The sequence below is a fragment of the Macaca mulatta genome, chromosome 18 (genome assembly GCF_049350105.2).
Source record: "Macaca mulatta isolate MMU2019108-1 chromosome 18, T2T-MMU8v2.0, whole genome shotgun sequence".
Classification (NCBI taxonomy): Eukaryota; Metazoa; Chordata; class Mammalia; order Primates; family Cercopithecidae; genus Macaca; species Macaca mulatta.
The window spans coordinates 13,823,951-13,844,257 of record NC_133423.1 but is presented as its reverse complement, the minus strand read 5'-3'; positions in this window follow the sequence as shown (position 1 = coordinate 13,844,257).

The following is a 20,307-nucleotide window of genomic DNA, read 5'->3' as shown; positions in this document are numbered from 1 at the left end:
GTGAATCACGAGGTCAGGAGACTGAGACCATCCTGGCTAACAAGGTGAAACCCCGTCTCTACTAAAAATACAAAAAATAGCTGGGCGTGGTGGTGGGTGCCTGTAGTCCCAGCTACATGGGAGGCTGAGGCAGGAGAATGGCCTGAACTGGGGAGGCGGAGCTTGCAGTGAGCCGAGATTGTGCCACTGCACTCCAGCCTGGGCAACAGAGCGAGACTCCGTCTCAAAAAATAAAAAAATAAAAAAATTCAGCTATTTCTAAGATGAACTGTGTCATGACTGCTTATTTGTATGAGTAATGAGTAATGCAATACACGATTTAATTGTTTTCTTTTTATTCAGGAAAAATAATGTAATTTAGATATCATATGGTTTAAGATGTGTATGTTATGTGTAATTATGTTTTTTTCCTGTTTAATTTGGATTATCTTTGATTATCAAAAGGAAATTCGATTAAGTGTGATTTATGAGTTTAAAATAGCAGTTTATTTGGTTTTGGAATAACTGATAAATGACTGCAACTTACTTTTAAAATTATACCTTTTGGGAAAGACTGCTTCCTATACTGAAGAATGTATTTGAGGCTTCAAATACAATCAGTTAGAAACTTCAAGAGGGAAACACTTAGATCATTTTTCTGTGTGATATACTTCAAGTATTTACAGCAAATCCGAGATACTGACGTAGTAAATTTGTTCTAAAAGTGTCTTTTCAGTTTTTCAAGTTGACAAAGCACTAAAGTCCCAGGTTCTGAACAATTATTTGAAGTAAAACTTAACTTTCATCTATTCTGTCTGGAGAATGAATTAAGGCAATATTTCCTTTACGTCATGATTGAAAGTCCTATTTGCAAACTTCTGCTTTTATGTTTTAGTAAAAATATTTTATAGAAGAGTTTTTAGGAACTCTGATTTAGTTTTCAAAGGTAACTTCTAGAAAAGTACTTTTGAAAAATTATAATTTATACTCTATATTTCAGAAGAAGTAAGGAGATGCTATAGATTGATATCTGTTTATCTCCACTGACATTCAGTGATGGAGCTTCTTTCCTCTTTTCTAGCTATGAAGATTAAGCACTTCATAAAGTTGCAATATAAATACCTAGAAATTCATTTGTGCCTTTTTCTGCATGATATTATGTTGACAAGCTGGTATCAAGCAAACTGACACACTTGAACATTAACATAAAAAACTGATATAAGGTTTTACATTTAAATCTTTAATCCATCTTGAGTTAATTTTTTTGTATATGGTGATACATAGGGGTCCAGTTTCAGTCTTCTGCATATGATAGCCAGTTACAGAGGGAATCTTTTTCCCATTGCTTATTTCTATCAAGTTTTTCTAAGACTACATGGTTGTAAGTGGGTGATTTTATTTCTGGGATTTCTATCCTGTTCTACCAGTCTATGTTTCTGTTTTTGTATCAATACCATGCTGTTTTGATTACTGTGGGCTTGTAGTATAGTTTGAAGTTGGGAAATGTGATGATCTCAGCTTTGTTCTTTTTGTTTAGGATTACTTTGGCTACTTTGGGCTCTTTCATGGTTTCTTATAAATTTAAGAATATTTGATTTTTCCAATTGTGAAAAATGATGTTGGGTAATTTGATAGAAATAGTGTTGAATCTGTAAATTGTTTTGTGTAGTATGGCCATTTTAATGATATTGATTCTTCCAATCCATGAGCATGGAAGCATTTTCCATTTGCATGTGTGATCTGTGATTTCTTTCAGCAATGTTTTATAGTTCTTCACATCCTTGATTAGCTAGAGTCTCAGGTATTTCATTTTCTGTGTGTGGCTACTGTAAATGAGATTGTGTTGTTGATTTGGCTCTAAGCTAAAACATTATTGGTGTATAGAAATGCTACTGATTTTTGTACATTGATTTTGTAACCTGAGACTTCAATGAAGTCATTTATCAGTTGTAGGTGCACTTTAGTGGAGTCTTTTTTTTTTCCCAAGTATATAAAAATATCATCAATGAAGAGAGATAGTTTTAATTATTTTCCTTTTTTGATGCCTTTTATTTCTTTCTCTTGCCGGATTGCTCTGACTAGGACTTCCAGGAGCTGGAGGTCATTATACAAAGCCAACTAATGCAGAAACAGAAAATTGAATACTTCATGTTGTCAGTTATAACTAGGAGCTAAACATTGAGTGCACGTAGACACAAGGATAGAAATAATAGGCACTGGGGATTACTAGACTGGGGAGAGGGGAAGCGGGACAAGAACTGAAAACCTATGTATTGGGTACTATGCTTACTACTTGGGTGACAGATTTAGTCATTCCCCAAAGCTCAGCATCACAAAATATGCCTTTGTAACAAACCTGCACATGTACTTGCTGAACCTAAAACAAAAGTTGAAAAAAAAAATAAAGTAACTAATGTCTCCAAAAACACTGAAGTGAACAAACAGTAAAAATTATTAAATATATTAAAACTCGTAATATAAACATTGCATACATCAGCTAAATTTTCCCCAGCTGGTATCATACAGAGTGGGGGAAAAGCTGAAAGCCTCTCCTCTAATATCTGGAACATGACAAGGATTTCCAGTCACCACTGTTATTCAATATACTACTAGAAGTCCTAACTAGAATGATCAGACAAGAGAAAGATATAAAGGGCATCCAAATTGGAAATGATGAAGTCAGATTACTCTTATTGGCAGATGGTGTAATGTTATATGTGAAAAAACCTAAAGATTACACGAGAAAACTATTAGAACTCATGAAATTTCAGTAAAGTTGTAGGATACAAAAGCAACATACAAAAATCAGTAGCGTTTCCGTATGCCAACAGTAAACGGGGATATTTAATTCATCTGAAAATAATGGAATTGTGGAGACGAGGCTTAGTAAATCATGTAAAGGTTTAAAAATACACAGAGGATTAAAAAAACGTTAATTTAGTTTTTAAGAAAGAAGAGTCAGTCACACAAGTGCTATTAATGAGTTTTGTTCTTGATATTGAGAAGATGCCCTAAACAATTTCTGTCTGAATTTATATACCATATCCCCTTTATTGACTCTATTCTTGCTATTTGCCTTCTAATTATCCACTTTTCTTTCCTTACTTTTTGATTTCTCAGCAATTCCAATTTTTTTATCAGTTTCCTCTTCTCATCACCCTAATAATTTTTATTATCCTTCACATTCATTCAATGGATATTTAATTGTCATTCATTATATAAGCCTGTCAGGAAGCTGAGGAAACTAGCAGTTTTTACAACCTAGAAAAGCTTTTGGACTTATTAAGTTATATCTGAGATAAATTTTTTCTTACTATCCGATTGAATATAAGTTGTCACTTTTTTCCAAAGGAAAATTCTGCTTTTAAAGTAGATAAATTAATTCTGCCTTGGTGCAGGCTTGCATTTTGAAAATAAATCATATTCTCATCTATTGTGAAATTCTGAAAATGTAAATAAAAGTACAGGAATACAGAATGCATATGTGTGCACATATGTATATGATAGGCATTATACCTGAATACATCCTTGTACACATATTTGTGGTTATATAAACAGTATTTCCAAAAATGTAGATTCTATTCAAATCTAATATTCAAGTATATTATTTAGTGTATTCATTACAGTTCACTACCTCTATATTTTGATCTGTTCAGAGAAGAGAAATATTTGTGAATAAATGATGAAGGAATGGAATTGCTGACAAAATGCTGGGATTATATATTAAGAATGGAAGAATTATTATTTGATTGACTCAATGTTTAATTCACCAAAAACCCATATTCATAAACTAAGCAATGACTTTAATATGATTTATATAGTTCTTTATAGTTTATTATTCCTTAGTTCATAAAATTAAGAGATACATATGTTTGGATCCAATAATAATTATACATCATATGTATTATTGTATGTTTATATATAGGATATGTATGATATAATTAATATATAACATATGTTATGATTATATATAATTATTTTATATTTATATCATATGTACATATATGTATACTATATATAGTATACATATATACAATAATTATATATATTATATATTTATATACAAATATTTATATACAAATATTTATGTTATATATAAATATATGTAATATATTTTATATATTTACATATATATAATATATAATTCCAATATATATTATTGAAGATATATATACATATAGGATATACAATTATTATTGTGCCAACATTGAGTAAATCCAAAATTATCCTCCCATTATTCTTTTTTTCTTTTTGGAGACAGAGTTTCAGTCTTGTTGCCCAGGATGGAATGCAATGGCACAATCTCTGCCTCAGCTTCCCGAGTAGTTGGGATTACAGGCATGTGCCAAAATGCCTGGTTAATTTTGTATTTTTAGTAGATATGGAGTTTCTCCATGTTGGTCAGGCTGGTGTTGAACTCCCAACCTCAGGTTATCCACTTGCCTTGGCCTTCCGAAGTGCTGGGATTACAGGCGTGAGCCACCACGCCCAGACTATTCTCCCTTTCTTAATGAATAATTCCAGCATTTTTTGAGACATTCCATGCTAATTTTAATGTATGTCTATTCTTTGCCAAATGTGTAGGTAAGAATCAACTGAAGACTTAAAACAAAATGCCAGTGTCTAAGCTTGACCAAAATTAATTCCACTTGAGTCTGTCTCAGATAGGTTTCAGACATTGCATTCTATAATTCTTTGTCAGTGATTTTGATGCTTTTTATTAGTTGTTTACCATTGACTTTAAGATAAATCAGGATCTCAAATACAGAACACCAGGCTTTCTATTTCTGTTACTCACATACCTTCCAATCTCCTCTAGAAAAAAAAGCAAATGATACCTGCCGTGTTATAGCACTACTGTTATGAACAAATATGGTATTGGAGATGACAAAACTATATCTATAGCCTGGACTATCCTATATAAATTTACACATGACTAAGCAAGTTGAAAACGGATATGGTTTTCAATACTCAATGCTCTGTTTAGCTGCATGATGTTAAAGGTTCATGTAAGTTTATTTATAAATTTGATGAAGTCTACAAATACTTTATGAATAAATTAGTTTGTGAACATACTTGTTACAAAACAATATAGCCGACCTTCCATCATAAATTTGACTGCAGATTAACCAATTTGGTCATAGTTTCAAAAAGCACATTGACATTCATAGAGAAACAAAGGTCTTTGTGTATATTCAGGAAATTGCAAAAGAAAGAAGGTAAGTTTTCACGATAAACATGTACTTACAGACAGAGAAAGAAATAAAGAAGAAAACATTTAGGAGTAAATTATATCAAGGGAGATTCAGTTTGTATTGCCCCATCTCTGTTTTTCTAAAGGTAGTTTAGAAATAGTAATCATAAATGAGTTAAAACTATATTCTAGTTTTCTTTTTGTATTTATTTCATTATTTTTTCTCTGCAGCCCATCTTCTTTACTTCCCCCTCATCTTGTCTAATTCTAGGCTTTCTTTCTCTGAGTTTCAAAATATGATTTATTGTATCTTGAGGGAAACATGGTTTTTGTAGCAATATACCTCCAGTTTCTTAGGAAAACCAATTTGAACAAAAAACATAAATATACTATAATATCCTTCATAGATATTTTAGATAATTTTCTACCAATATTCTCATCTTCTTGAATTGACAGTGTGTAGTTAATAACACACTTTTCAAAAATGTAATTTAAACAGTTATAGTCACTCAATTATACATTGCTCACTGCCAAAGAAACAATGTCATGCATAAGGATCAGGATATGGGAATGATATAGTACTTGATTTAGATATTTATCAGATTTACTATACTAGTTTGCTAGGGCTGCCATAATAAAATACCACAGACAGGATGGCTTTTACTGCAGAAATTCATTTTATCACAGTTCTGTTAGGTAGATATCCGAGATCAAAGAGTCAGTGTGGTTTGGTGTTTTCTAAGGCCTCTCTCCTTGGCTTAGAGACAACTGCCATCTGCCTGTGTCCCCACTTAGTCATCTCTCACCCTGTGTGTGTCTGTGTTCCGATCTCCTCTTCTTATAATTACAATAGCCATAGTGGACTCGGGCTTACGCTAATATCCTTAATTACCTCTTTAATAGTCTTATCTCCAAATGTAGTCATGTTCAGAAGTACTACTAGAAGTTAGGGCTTTGACATTTGTGAGGAAAGGGTACAAAATGTAGCCCATAATATACATATTCATATATACAAACAGGTATTGTTCAGACGTTAGCTATTAGGCTTTTGAATCTATAATCATTGTTTAAATCTGTGAGTGTTATCATGTAGTAAAAACAATGTTGTCTTAATAATATTAATCCTCTCTTGCAGGTATAGACTGTTTTGTTCTCTAGTTTGTCATTGATTTCTATCACTTTTTCTGACATATATGAAATCCTTAATAATTAGTGATTGCATGTGTGGATGTGTGGTCGAATACATGGATGGATGAAGGAATGAATGAACCATCACATGAGCAAATAAATAAAAATACAGAATTTGTATAAACTTTTATATTGTTAGTACAATAAAAGTACAATCAGTGTTACTAGTAAGTCCACAGTAAGTGTTAGGAGTATTTTAACCTTTCTGGCATTAGAAAGCTGGTTCGAATTTACTTCCTTCAAGAATTAAAGTCAGTCCTGCTCTGACTAGTCTATTCTCACCTCACTCACTCAGTATTTGTGAATTGAACTTGGTCCATATGTTTGCTCACATCTGTTTTCTTGCCACTTGCAGCAAATACTCAAATCCAGATGTGGATATGTTTTGCCTGTGCAAATTAATTGGTATGATTATCAAGACTAGAGGCTGTACTTTTGATTTCCCCGTGTAGCACCTAAATAGGTTTTCTATACACAGTGGTAACCCAATAAATTTCTTGCTAACTAATGCATCTCCCATTCATGAGCCCCTAGTTGATATTTTTTGTCTTTTGCTGCCTGCAAGTGGAAGCATACATTTCAATTAGATCTCCACTTACTGAAAAGAGAGATTTGTTAGAGAAACCAGAGTAAGCAATTTGTCATGTTGTTTTCATGCAACCATAAAATAGTATTTCAAACTCTGTTATATTTGGGGATTACTCTGCCATATCCTGAAATTCATAAAATGCAATATATGGGTACATAACGGATGAGGTGCATTTCAGAAATGAAAATGATTGCAGTACACAGTTTGTAAATCAAATTTGTGAAACACTTCAGGATGAAAGCCACTATACAATAAATACAGGTTGTGAAAGGATACATGTTTGTTGCATAAATACAATTTCCTTTGCATGGATATTTTTAACCCCATAATAATCTCCAGGTCAGATTTTAAAACATCCTTTTATTGATGTAATTTGGAAAAATATTGATATAAAATGATTCCTGATGTGTCAGCCACAGATTTCTTGACGTTTTCTTCTGCTTTCTTATTACGTGGCCGTGATCTGACAAAACTAAGATGTCTGTCACCAGATTTTCTTTCTATGAAATGTTGGTTCTTATTTTCTAAATTGTAATTTAGCCTCCCATGGTTTGACCTCATCTCAGCAGATAGCTTATATTATCTGTTTTACACAAAAAGAAGATAAAAGGAATTATATATATATAAAATTATAGATCATATCTGTACATTATATGTATGTATATATGTATATCAAAACCTAAAAATTAAAATAACTTTTTATGTGTAGAATTTGCTACTTACATTGCAAAGTACAGCTGTTCCTCAGCAAGGGTTTCTCCAGAAGTTAGCCCTAAAATGTGTTTGTAGATTACTGAATGATATAATGTGCAGTGTTTGAAACCGCATAAATAGAAGTAACTCACTAAAATGTCCCATTAGAGTGTTTGGAGATTTCTAATAAAACAAATATGTCCAAGATAGTGTAATACTCTAGCAAATATTTATATTTACACAATTCTTTCCAATGATAATTACCAAATGTACATAAAAGTAAACATGGAAACACAATAAATACCAAAATATGTGCAGATTTGATAATACATTTTAATATTTTGCTATAATAGTTCCTGAAGAATATTCATGAAAAGATATTTACGCATGAGTCAAATAAAGACAATTGTCAGAACCACACCTAACAATTTTATAATAATTTCCAAACGTTATTCACTGCCCACTGGGTATTTGAATTTTACCGATTATCCCCCAAATATATTATTTACCTTGTTTTCTCCCTGGGGGCTCCAATAAAAGACCATACATTACATTTGGTTATTTATCTTTTAGACTTTAGAAAAAAATCCAATATAAATTAATATAAAAGTCCAGGGAGCACACAAAACAACAACACATTTCTGCAATAAATGTGAATTTAATGAGACTGAAAGATGCAAGGTCAATATAAAACACTCAATCATATTCCTACATAACTTTAATAAATAATTTGACTCATATAAAAAAGTAATAACATCAAAGTGTGAAAGAAGTTAGTAATAAATCTAAGAAAAATGGTGAAAGATCTTTATGCAGAAACCAAAAAATACTGATGAAAGAAATAAAAGATCTAGATAAGCACAGAGATAAGCCACGTTCATAGTTCGGAAGCTTGAATATTTTTAAAATATCAACTGTTTCCAATTTGATACTATCCCCTTCAAAATGCTAGCAAGCCATATATTTTTTCTTATTGCCAATATGAACTTGATTGGCATTTGAAGGTTAAACTGTCATTGGTTTGCTGGTGTCAATGCCATTTGTTTGTGGTATATGATTGATCCTATTCAGTTCTCAACCTAATACATAATTATTTGTATGTGCTTCTGTTGGCACATTTGGTAATTAATTCTAAACCGTCTTTTATAGTGCATTTAAAGTATACAGAATGCTCCCCAAAGAATAGTTTTATCACCACTCCAGTAATGTTTGTGTTTCATTTACATGTTAGTTATTATTTAGTTTAAAATTTGCCCCTTGTGATTTATCGTTTCATGTATGGATGATACAGAATTGTGGTGTACAATTTCTATTGGTATTTACGTTTTGTTTCAGAATTTTTTTCAATTTATCATTTAATTGTGATGTGATTAAAGAACGTACTCTATATAATATTAATCCTTTTAAATTAAATAAGACTTGTTTAATGGTCCAGTATATAAACTATGTTTGGGGATTTAAAATGCACAGTAGAAAATAACTATGCATTCTTTATTTTTTGGATGTAGAACTCTAAAAATGTCAAATGGTTTCAGTGGTCAATAATGTTGTCCACATCCTTTATAAATATATTGATAATTTTGTTTAGTTATCACAAGATAATTCAACAGGTATTTTTAAATGTCTTACTTTAGGAATATGGAATTTTCTATTGCTTTATTCATTTTTTTCAATCATGCTGTATGTGTTTTTGAGGCCCTATTATTAAGCGTTTACACATTTGTCACCATTACAGTTTTTATTTTATTTTATTTTATTTTAACTACTGGGATACACGTGCAGGAAATGCAGGTTTATTACATAGGTAAACATGTGCCGTGGTGGTTTGCCGCACCTATCAACCTATCACATAGGTATTAAGCCTTGCATGCATTAGCTATTTATTTATCCTGATGGTTTCCCTCCTCCTGTACCACCACCCACCTGTCAGGCCCCAGTGTGTGATGTTCCCCTCCCTGGGTCCATGTGTTCTCTTGTTTAGCTCCCACTTATAAGTGAGAACATACGGAGTTTGGTTTTCTCTTACTGTGTTAGTTTGCTGAGGATGGTGGCTTCCAGCTTCATCCATGTCCCTGTAAAGGACATAATGTCGTTCCTTTTTATGGCTGCGTTGTATTCTATGGTGTATATGTACCAAATTTTCTTTATCCAGTCCATCATTAATGGGCATTTGGATTGATTCCGTATCTTTGCTATTGTGAATAGTGCTGCAAGGAACATAAGGAACATATGCATCCCTGTATCCTTATATTAGAATGATTTATATTCCTTTAGGTGTATACCCAGTAATGGGATTGCTGGGTCAAATAGTATTTCTGGTTCTGGATCTTTGAGCAATTGCCACACTGTCTTCCACAATGGTTGAACTAATTTACATTCCCACTAACAGTGTAAAAGCATTCCTATTTCTCCAAAGCCTCGCCAGCATCTGTTGTTTCTTGACTTTTTAGTAATGACCATTCTGACTGGCATGAGATAGTATCTCAGTGTGGTTTTGATTTGCATTTCTCTAATGATCAGTGATGTTGAGCTTTTTTTTCATATGGTTTTTGACCACATACATGTATTATTTTGAGAAATATCTATTCCTGTTCTTTGCCAACTTTTTAATGGGGTTGTTTTGTTTTGTTTCTTGTAAATTTGTTTAAGTCTCTTGTGGATTCTAGATGTTCGACCATTACAGTGTTTTGATTAACTGGCTCTTTTATCATTATGACATGTCCTTCTTATTTTTGTAGTAGTCCTTGAAGTTCATTTTCCCTGGTATTAATATAGTCACCTTGGTCTCTTTAAGCCTATGATTTTCATGGTGTATCTTTTCCTATCTAGTTACTCTTAATTCCTGTGTCTTTATATTTAAAGTGCATATTTATTATGAAGCCTATAGTTGATTCTTGCCTGATTAATCAGAGTGATTAATTAAGTTATAAAAGAAAAGCAAAGACTATAGCTATGCTTCAGTTTGGAAGTCCACACATTCTAGGCTGAAGATTGTGGCTACCATACCAGATCATAACAGTTTTGGAAAATGCATACTTCTGGTGCATAATATGGAATGGCTTCACAGGAATGTGGGAGGAGCTGAAATAGAGAAACTTGGAAAGTGGTAGGTTGAGTTTCAGAGAAATAATTCCTAAACATATCAGCCTCAAACACTGATGCAGATGGAAAAGCTAGAGAGTGCAGGAGAGTCAGAATATCAGTCCATCTGACAACCAGACTGGGACAGCAGATGAAGTTTGGGGGAGCTTTGGGGAACCTGCTTTGTCTATGACAGTTGAAGGAGACGTGAATGGAGGCCACTGTGTCTGAGCAAGCTGTTCTCTGTGACCAGAAAGACCATTAATCAATAAAAACCCCTTTTTTACTTCTACCTTTCAAATTGCATGTGAGTGTCTCTGGTTGGCAAATGACAAAGCAATAGGATTTTGGAAGACATTTATCCATTGTGTGTATGAGTGGTAGTGCCAGGTTGACAAAAATCAGGCAGTGTTCAGTACTAACCTGGTTTGTCATTCTCTTTCAACCCAATCATGTTATGAATGTGACTCTTTTGAAGGTGATGTGAAATGAATAAGCAGAGCTTTAGGACATTTAAGCTGGCAGCACATTTTCAGCCTTATTTGGAAAGTGGAGAACATGCAATAAAAAACAATTTACACTTTAAAAAAGAGAAAAAGGAAACATAGGTACAATAGAAAAGCTAGAACAGAGTACTCAAAGGCCACTACTAAGAAGCAATAGAAATGTATATCACAGATGCTAACACTATATTTTATCAGATTTTTGATTTCTATATTTCACTATTCAATGATGTAAGTTACCAAAATGATAGATTTCAGAATACATTTGGCACATGACATGGTGCAGCAGTCATTAATGTCACTCATCAAATATTTATAGCTCTTTTTTTCCAGGCTAGAAGAAAAATTGAACTGTCTAGAGCTTTTCGAAGTGGTGGCCGTGGGATTTGCTTTGGTCAAGATAATGTAAACAAAAGTGTGTTCCTTGCACACAGAAGCTTGAAGGACCAGATGGCCTTTTACTATATTCTCTTTCCACAGCTGTGGTGATGCAGCAAATTCATCACTCTAGTTACAGTCGCCCTGTCAACTCATACAGGACAGACAGCCTGAGAAAGAGGTAAACTTACTTTGTGCCATGTCACTGAGATCAGGCATCTGTTTCTACAGTACAACAGCCCATCCAAATAAATGCAATGGTGTTAACAAGACATGGCCAGTGGAACAAAGTAAACATGAATTTAAATCCTTTTCCACACATTTTCTTTTGTGTGACTGTAGGAAATTGTGTACATTCTCTGAATATCAGTTTTCCTAAAATGTCTCTTGTTAAAGATAATACACACAAAACATCTAATATAGAAGGCATTCCATTAGTTGTATCTATTATTAATAGAAATTGGTCAACAATGTAACAATGATTCAATAAAACTATCTAGCATGTGGAAGCAAAAGATCATGTCAGGAATGAAAACACATACCTCTATGAAAAGTGATATATCTTCTAGAAAGCTAAAGTGAATCTAAGGAAAAGGACAAGCAAGATTTATTGTTCTCCTGAAGATATGGTTTCCTAAAAACAAAGATTAGCATTCTCTTCATTCATATTCCCTTCTCAAGTAAAGCATGGAAATTAAATAAAACAAAGTGTAATAACTGTTTTCTCTTCTAGAGTTGTTATCAGTGTCCATGGTGAGCAACACTTCATGAATAACACATTGAATCATTAGCATATCAAAGCAGCTTTCCTTTTGCTGTTATTTCACCACATGGATCAGGTCTTTGATTAGAACTAAGCAACATTTGGGCATGCTGTTACTTCACAAAGGATTAGCTAATGGAGAGAACCTAATCTCCTATCATTTGGGACATTTTGTATTAATTCAAATACTTAGAAAACAAGTCCATAAGTGAATGCTATGCAAGACATGCTGCAGCTCCAATCTGCGTCTTTCATCCCTAAAATAACTGAGTTTTATTATCATCCACTTCAGATGAGAGATATTTTTTGTCACAAACAATTTCATGGTTAGACACATTTTTTTTTGTTCAAAATTACATAAAAAATCAAGAAGAAAGCATGCATCCCATGTAGAAAATTCTGCCAAAAAAAAAAAAAAAGAACTATCAGCCTAATTCACTTGTACCCAGGAAAATGTTCGCTTGTTCTTTTATTTAGACACTGTACTGCATTCCAAGAACATCTAATAACATGCAGATGAATAGGACACTGTTCCTACTCTTAGTTATCTGAATTATCTTAGGAGTGATAAGCAAATCATCGTAAATTAATATTAGGCATGTTTAATTGAGTCAGATTGTATATGACACGGGAACTCAGAAAAAGTGGCAGTTTGGGTTATCTGAAGATGACTTCATAGTTAATTTAACCTTTAGGCTGCATCTTACTTTTAGCTAAACTAAAATTAGAGAAAGGAAGAAAGGAAAAAGAAAGAAAAAGAGATTAAAAATTATGTTTATAATCAAAGCAGCAGCAAATGAAATGTAGGCGTGTGTAAAGAAGAAATCATACAGTATACTGAAAACTGAAAGATACATATTTTAATGGGGAAGTCAGGTGCATTTTTTTAGACTGAGATTAGAGAATGCTAGTTTTAGGGTGGAAGCAACAAGTATCTTAGATGCAATGCTAAGAAGAGAATTCTTTTCTGTCTTCAATGAGAATAATAATAAAGTTTTTAGGTTTTAAAAATTAGATATGGTATTAAGTAATCACATTTATTTGTTTATTGGTTTTTAATATGTTAATTGACAAATCATAATTGTATATATTTATTGGGTAAAATATGATGTTTTAATAGATGCGTAAATGTGGAATCATTGCATCAAGATAATCATTATGTCCATCACCTCACTTATGTTTTTGGAGGAGACGTTTGAAATTTACTCCTACTTATTCTTCTTTTTACTTTTAATTGATATATAATAATAGTACATATTTAGGTATATAGAGTGATATCTCCATATATGTATACAATATGTGACAATCAAATCAGGGAAATTAACATATCTATTACCTCAAACATTCGTTATTTCTTTTTGTTGGGTACATACAAAATCTTCTCTTCTAGCTATCTGAAAATAAGCAATACATTTTTTAACAACTATAGCCACCCTACAGTGCTACAGAACACTATAACTTATTCCTCCTATCTAGCTTTAATTTTGTATCCACTCGCCACCCTCTATCATCTTTCTTTCTCCCCTTTGTTTCCCAGCCTCTAATAAACACTATTGTACTCTTTACTGCTATGAGCTCAACTTTTTTAGCTTCCAAATATGAATGAGAACATATGCTTGCATGTTCTATGCCTGACTCATTTAACTTAAGATACTCCAGGCTCGTTCTTGTTGCCTAGAATTACAGGATTTTTTAAATGACTGAATAATATTCACTTTGTATATATACAGTATTTGGTTTATACATTTATCTGTTTATTCTACATTTTGGCAATTGTGAATAATGCTACAATAAACACGGGAGTGCAGAGATCTCTTTGATATCCTGATTTCCTTTCCTTTGAATATATACTTGACATTGGGATTACTAGATCATATGATAGTTCTATTTTCAGTTTTCTGAGGAACTGCCATATTAGTTTTCGTAATGGCTCCACTTTATTCAACATCCTCATCAGCATTTGTCATTTTTTGTTTACTTGATGATACCTATTCTAACTGGGGTGAAATGATACTTCATTTTGGTTTTGATTTCCATGTCCTTGAAGATTGATAATGTTGAGCATTTTTTTCATTTATCTGTTTGCTATTTGTCTTTGTATTTGTATTTGTCTTCTTTTGAAAAATGTCTATTCAGATCCTTTGCCTATTTTTTTTTTCTCTTGAGTACTTGGAGTTCCTTGTATAATCAGGATATTAATCCCTTTTTGGGTGAATCGTTTGCAAGTATTTTCTCTCATTCTGCAGGTTGTCTCTTCTCTCTGTTAATGATTTCCTCTGATGTGTAGAAGCTTTTTAGTTTAATATAATGCCATTTGCCTACTTTTGCATTTGTCACCTGTGGTTTTGAAATGTTACCTATAAGGGGGCGGAGCAAGATGGCCGAATAGGAACAGCTCCAGTCTCCAACTCCCAGCACAAGCGACACAGAAGACCGGTGATTTCTGCATTTTCAACTGAGGTACTGGGTTCATCTCACTAGGGTGTGCCGGACAATCAGTGCTGGTCAGCTGCTGCAGCCCGACCAGTGAGAGCTGAAGCAGGGCGAGGCATCGCCTCACCTGGGAAGCGCAAGGGGAAAGGGAATCCCTTTTCCTAGCCAGGGGAACTGAGACACACCACACCTGGAAAATCGGGTAACTCCCACCCCAATACTGCGCTTTAAGCAAATAGGCACACCTGGAGATAATATCCCCCACCTGGCCGGGAGGGTCCCACACCCACGGAGCCTCCCTCATTGCTAGCACAGCAGTCTGCGATCTCACGGCAAGGCAGCAGCGAGGCTGGGGGAGGGGCGGCCGCCATTGCTGAGGCTTAAGTACGTAAACAAAGCCGCTGGGAAGCTCGAACTGGGTAGAGCTCACAGCAGCTCAAGGAAACCTGCCTGTCTCTGTAGACGCCACCTCTGGGGACAGGGCACAGATAACAACAAAAGCAGCAGAAACCTCTGCAGACGCAAAGGACTCTGTCTGACAGCTTTGAAGAGAGCAGTGGATCTCCCAACACGGAGGTTGAGATCTGAGAAGGGACAGACTGCCTGCTCAAGTGGGTCCCTGACCCCTGAGTAGCCTAACTGGGAGACATCCCCCACTAGGGGCAGTCTGACACCCCACACCTCACAGGGTGGAATACACCCCTGAGAGGGCTCTCCAAAGCAAGAATCAGATAGGTACACTCGCTGTTCAGAAATATTCTATCTTCTGCAGCCTCTGCTGCTGACACCCAGGCAAACAGGGTCTGGAGTGGACCTCAAGCAATCTCCAACAGACCTACAGCCGAGGGTCCTGACTGTTAGAAGGAAAACTATCAAACAGGAAGGACACCTACACCAAAACTCAAATCAGTACGTCACCATCATCAAAGACCAGAGGCAGATAAAACCACAAAGATGGGGAAAAAGCAGGGCAGAAAAGCTGGAAATTCAAAAAATAAGAGCGCATCTTCCCCGGCAAAGGAGCGCAGCTCATCGCCAGCAACGGATCAAAGCTTGACGGAGAATGACTTCGACGAGATGAGAGAAGAAGGCTTCAGTCCATCAAATTTCTCAGAGCTAAAGGAGGAATTACGTACCCAGCGCAAAGAAACTAAAAATCTTGAAAAAAAAAGTGGAAGAATTGATGGCTAGAGTAATTAATGCAGAGAAGGTCATAAACGAAATGAAAGAGATGAAAACCATGACACGAGAAATACGTGACAAATGCACAAGCTTCAGTAACCGACTCGATCAACTGGAAGAAAGAGTATCAGCGATTGAGGATCAAATGAATGAAATGAAGCGAGAAGAGAAACCAAAAGAAAAAAGAAGAAAAAGAAATGAACACAGCCTGCAAGAAGTATGGGATTATGTAAAAAGACCAAATCTACGTCTGATTGGGGTGCCTGAAATTGAGGGGGAAGATGAAACCAAGTTGGAAAACACTCTTCAGGATATCATCCAGGAGAACTTCCCCAACCTAGTAGGGCAGGCCAACATTCAAATCCAGGAAATACAGAGAACGCCACAAAGATACTCCTCGAGAAGAGCAACTCCAAGACACAGAATTGCCAGATTCACCAAAGTTGAAATGAAGGAAAAAATCTTAAGGGCAGCCAGAGAGAAAGGTCAGGTTACCCACAAAGGGAAGCCCATCAGACTAACAGCAGATCTCTCGGCAGAAACTCTCCAAGCCAGAAGAGAGTGGGGGCCAATATTCAACATTCTTAAAGAAAAGAATTTTAAACCCAGAATTTCATATCCAGCCAAACTAAGTTTCATAAGTGAAGGAGAAATACAATCCTTTACAGATAAGCAAATGCTTAGAGATTTTGTCACCACTAGGCCTGCCTTACAAGAGACCCTGTAGGAAGCACTCAAAATGGAAAGGAACAACCGGTACCAGCCATTGCAAAAACATGCCAAAATGTAAAGACCATCAAGGCTAGGAAGAAACTGTATCAAGTAACGAGCAAAATAACCAGTTAATATCATAATGGCAGGATCAAGTTCACACATAACAATATTAACCTTAAATGTAAATGGACTAAATGCTCCAATTAAAAGACATAGACTGGCAAACTGGATAAAGAGTCAAGACCCATCAGTCTGCTGTATTCAGGAGACCCATCTCACATGCAGAGACACACATAGGCTCAAAATAAAGGGATGGAGGAAGATTTACCAAGCAAATGGAGAACAAAAGAAAGCAGGGGTTGCAATACTAGTCTCTGATAAAACAGACTTTAAACCATCAAAGATCAAAAGAGACAAAGAAGGCCATTACAAAATGGTAAAGGGATCAATTCAACAGAAAGAACTAACTATCCTAAATATATATGCACCCAATACAGGAGCACCCAGATTCATAAAGCAAGTCCTTAGAGACTGACAAAGAGACTTAGACTCCCATACAATAATAATGGGAGACTTCAACACTCCACTGTCAACATTAGACAGATCAACGAGACAGAAAGTTAACAAGGATATCCAGGAATTGAACTCATCTCTGCAGCAAGCAGACCTAATAGACATCTATAGAACTCTCCACCCCAAATCAACAGAATATACATTCTTCTCAGCACCACATCGCACTTATTCCAAAATTGACCACATAATTGGAAGTAAAGCACTCCTCAGAAAATGTACAAGAACAGAAATTATAACAAACTGTCTCTCAGACCACAGTGCAATCAAACTAGAACTCAGCACTAAGAAACTCAATCAAAACCGCTCAACTACATGGAAACTGAACAACCTGCTCCTGAATGACTACTGGGTACATAACGAAATGAAGGCAGAAATAAAGATGTTCTTTGAAACCAATGAGAACAAAGATACAACATACCAGAATCTCTGGGACACATTTAAAGCAGTGTGTAGGGGGAAATTTATAGCACTAAATGCCCACAAGAGAAAGCAGGAAAGATCTAAAATTGACACTCTAACATCACAATTAAAAGAACTAGAGAAGCAAGAGCAAACACATTCGAAAGCTAGCAGAAGGCAAGAAATAACTAAGATCAGAGCAGAACTGAAGGAGATAGAGACACAAAAAACCCTCCAAAAAATCAATGAATCCAGGAGTTGGTTTTTTGAAAAGATCAACAAAATTGACAGACCGCTAGCAGACTAATAAAGAAGAAAAGAGAGAAGAATCAAATTGACGCAATAAAAAATGATAAAGGGGATATCACCACCGACCCCACAGAAATGCAAACTATCATCAGAGAATACTATAAACACCTCTACGCAAATAAACTAGAAAATCTAGAAGAAATGGATAATTTCCTGGACACTTACACTCTTCCAAGACTAAACCAGGAAGAAGTTGAATCCCTGAATAGACCAATAGCAGGCTCTGAAATTGAGGCAATAATTAATAGCCTACCAACCAAAAAAAGTCCAGGACCAGATGGATTCACAGCTGAATTCTACCAGAGGTACAAGGAGGAGTTGGTACCATTCCTTCTGAAACTATTCCAATCAATAGAAAAAGAGGGAATCCTCCCTAACTCATTTTATGAGGCCAACATCATCCTGATACCAAAGCCTGGCAGAGACACAACAAAAAAGGGAATTTTAGACCAGTATCCCTGATGAACATCAATGCAAAAATCCTCAATAAAATACTGGCAAACCGGATTCAGCAGCACATCAAAAAGCTTATCCACCATGATCAAGTGGGCTTCATCCCTGGGATGCAACTCTGGTTCAACATTCGCAAATCAATAAACATAATCCAGCATATAAACAAAACCAAAGACAAGAACCACATGATTATCTCAATAGATGCAGAAAAGGCTTTTGACAAAATTTAACAGCCCTTCATGCTAAAAATGCTCAATAAATTCGGTATTGATGGAACGTACCTCAAAATAATAAGAGCTATTTATGACAAACCCACAGCCAATATCATACTGAATGGGCAAAAACTGGAAAAATTCCCTTTGAAAACTGGCACAAGACAGGGATGCCCTCTCTCACCACTCCTATTCAACATAGTGTTGGAAGTTCTGGCTAGGGCAATCAGGCAAGAGAAAGAAATCAAGGTATTCAGTTAGGAAAAGAAGAAGTCAAATTGTCCCTCTTTGCAGATGACATGATTGTATATTTATAAAACCCCATCGTCTCAGCCCAAAATCTCCTTAAGCTGATAAGCAACTTCAGCAAAGTCTCAGGATACAAAATTAATGTGCAAAAATCACAAGCATTCTTATACACCAGTAACAGACAAACAGAGATCCAAATCATGAATGAACTTCCATTCACAATTGCTTCAAAGAGAATAAAATACCTAGGAATCCAACTTACAAGGGATGTAAAGGACCTCTTCAAGGAGAACTACAAACCACTGCTCAGTGAAATTAAAGAGAACACAAACAACTGGAAGAACATACCATGCTCATGGATAGGAAGAATCAATATCGTGAAAATGGCCATACTGCCTAAGGTTATTTATAGATTCAATGCCATCCCCATCAAGCTACCAATGAGTTTCTTCACAGAATTGGAAAGAACTGCTTTAAAGTTCATATGGAACCAAAAAAGACCCCGCATTGCCAAGACAATCCTAAGTCAAAATAACAAAGCTGGAGGCATCACACTACCTGACTTCAAACTATACTACAAGGCTACAGTAACCAAAACAGCATGGTACTGGTACCAAAACAGAGATATAGACCAATGGAACAGAACAGAGTCCTCAGAAATAATACCACACATCTACAGCCATCTGATCTTTGACAAACCTGAGAGAAACAAGAAATGGGGAAAGGATTCCCTATTTAATAAATGGTGCTGGGAAAATTGGCTAGCCATAAGTAGAAAGCTGAAACTGGATCCTTTCCTTACTCTTTATACGAAAATTAATTCAAGATGGATTAGAGACTTAAATGTTAGACCTAATACCATAAAAATCCTAGAGGAAAACCTAGGTAGTACCATTCAGGACATAGGCATGGGCAAAGACTTCATGTCTAAAACACCAAAAGCAACGGCAGCAAAAGCCAAAATTGACAAGTGGGATCTCATTAAACTAAAAAGCTTCTGCACAGCAAAAGAAACTACCATCAGAGTGAACAGGCAACCTACAGAATGGGAGAAAATTTTTGCAATCTACTCATCTGACAAAGGGCTAATATCCAGAACCTACAAAGAACTCAAACAAATTTACAAGAACAAAACAAACAACCCCATCAAAAAGTGGGCAAAGGATATGAACAGACATTTCTCAAAAGAAGACATTCATACAGCTAACAGACACATGAAAAAATGCTCATCATCACTGGCCATCAGAGAAATGCAAATCAAAACCACAATGAGATACCATCTCACGCCAGTTAGAATGGCGATCATTAAAAAGTCAGGAAACAACAGGTGCTGGAGAGGATGTGGAGAAATAGGAACACTTTTACACTGTTGGTGGGATTGTAAACTAGTTCAACCATTATGGAAAACAGTATGG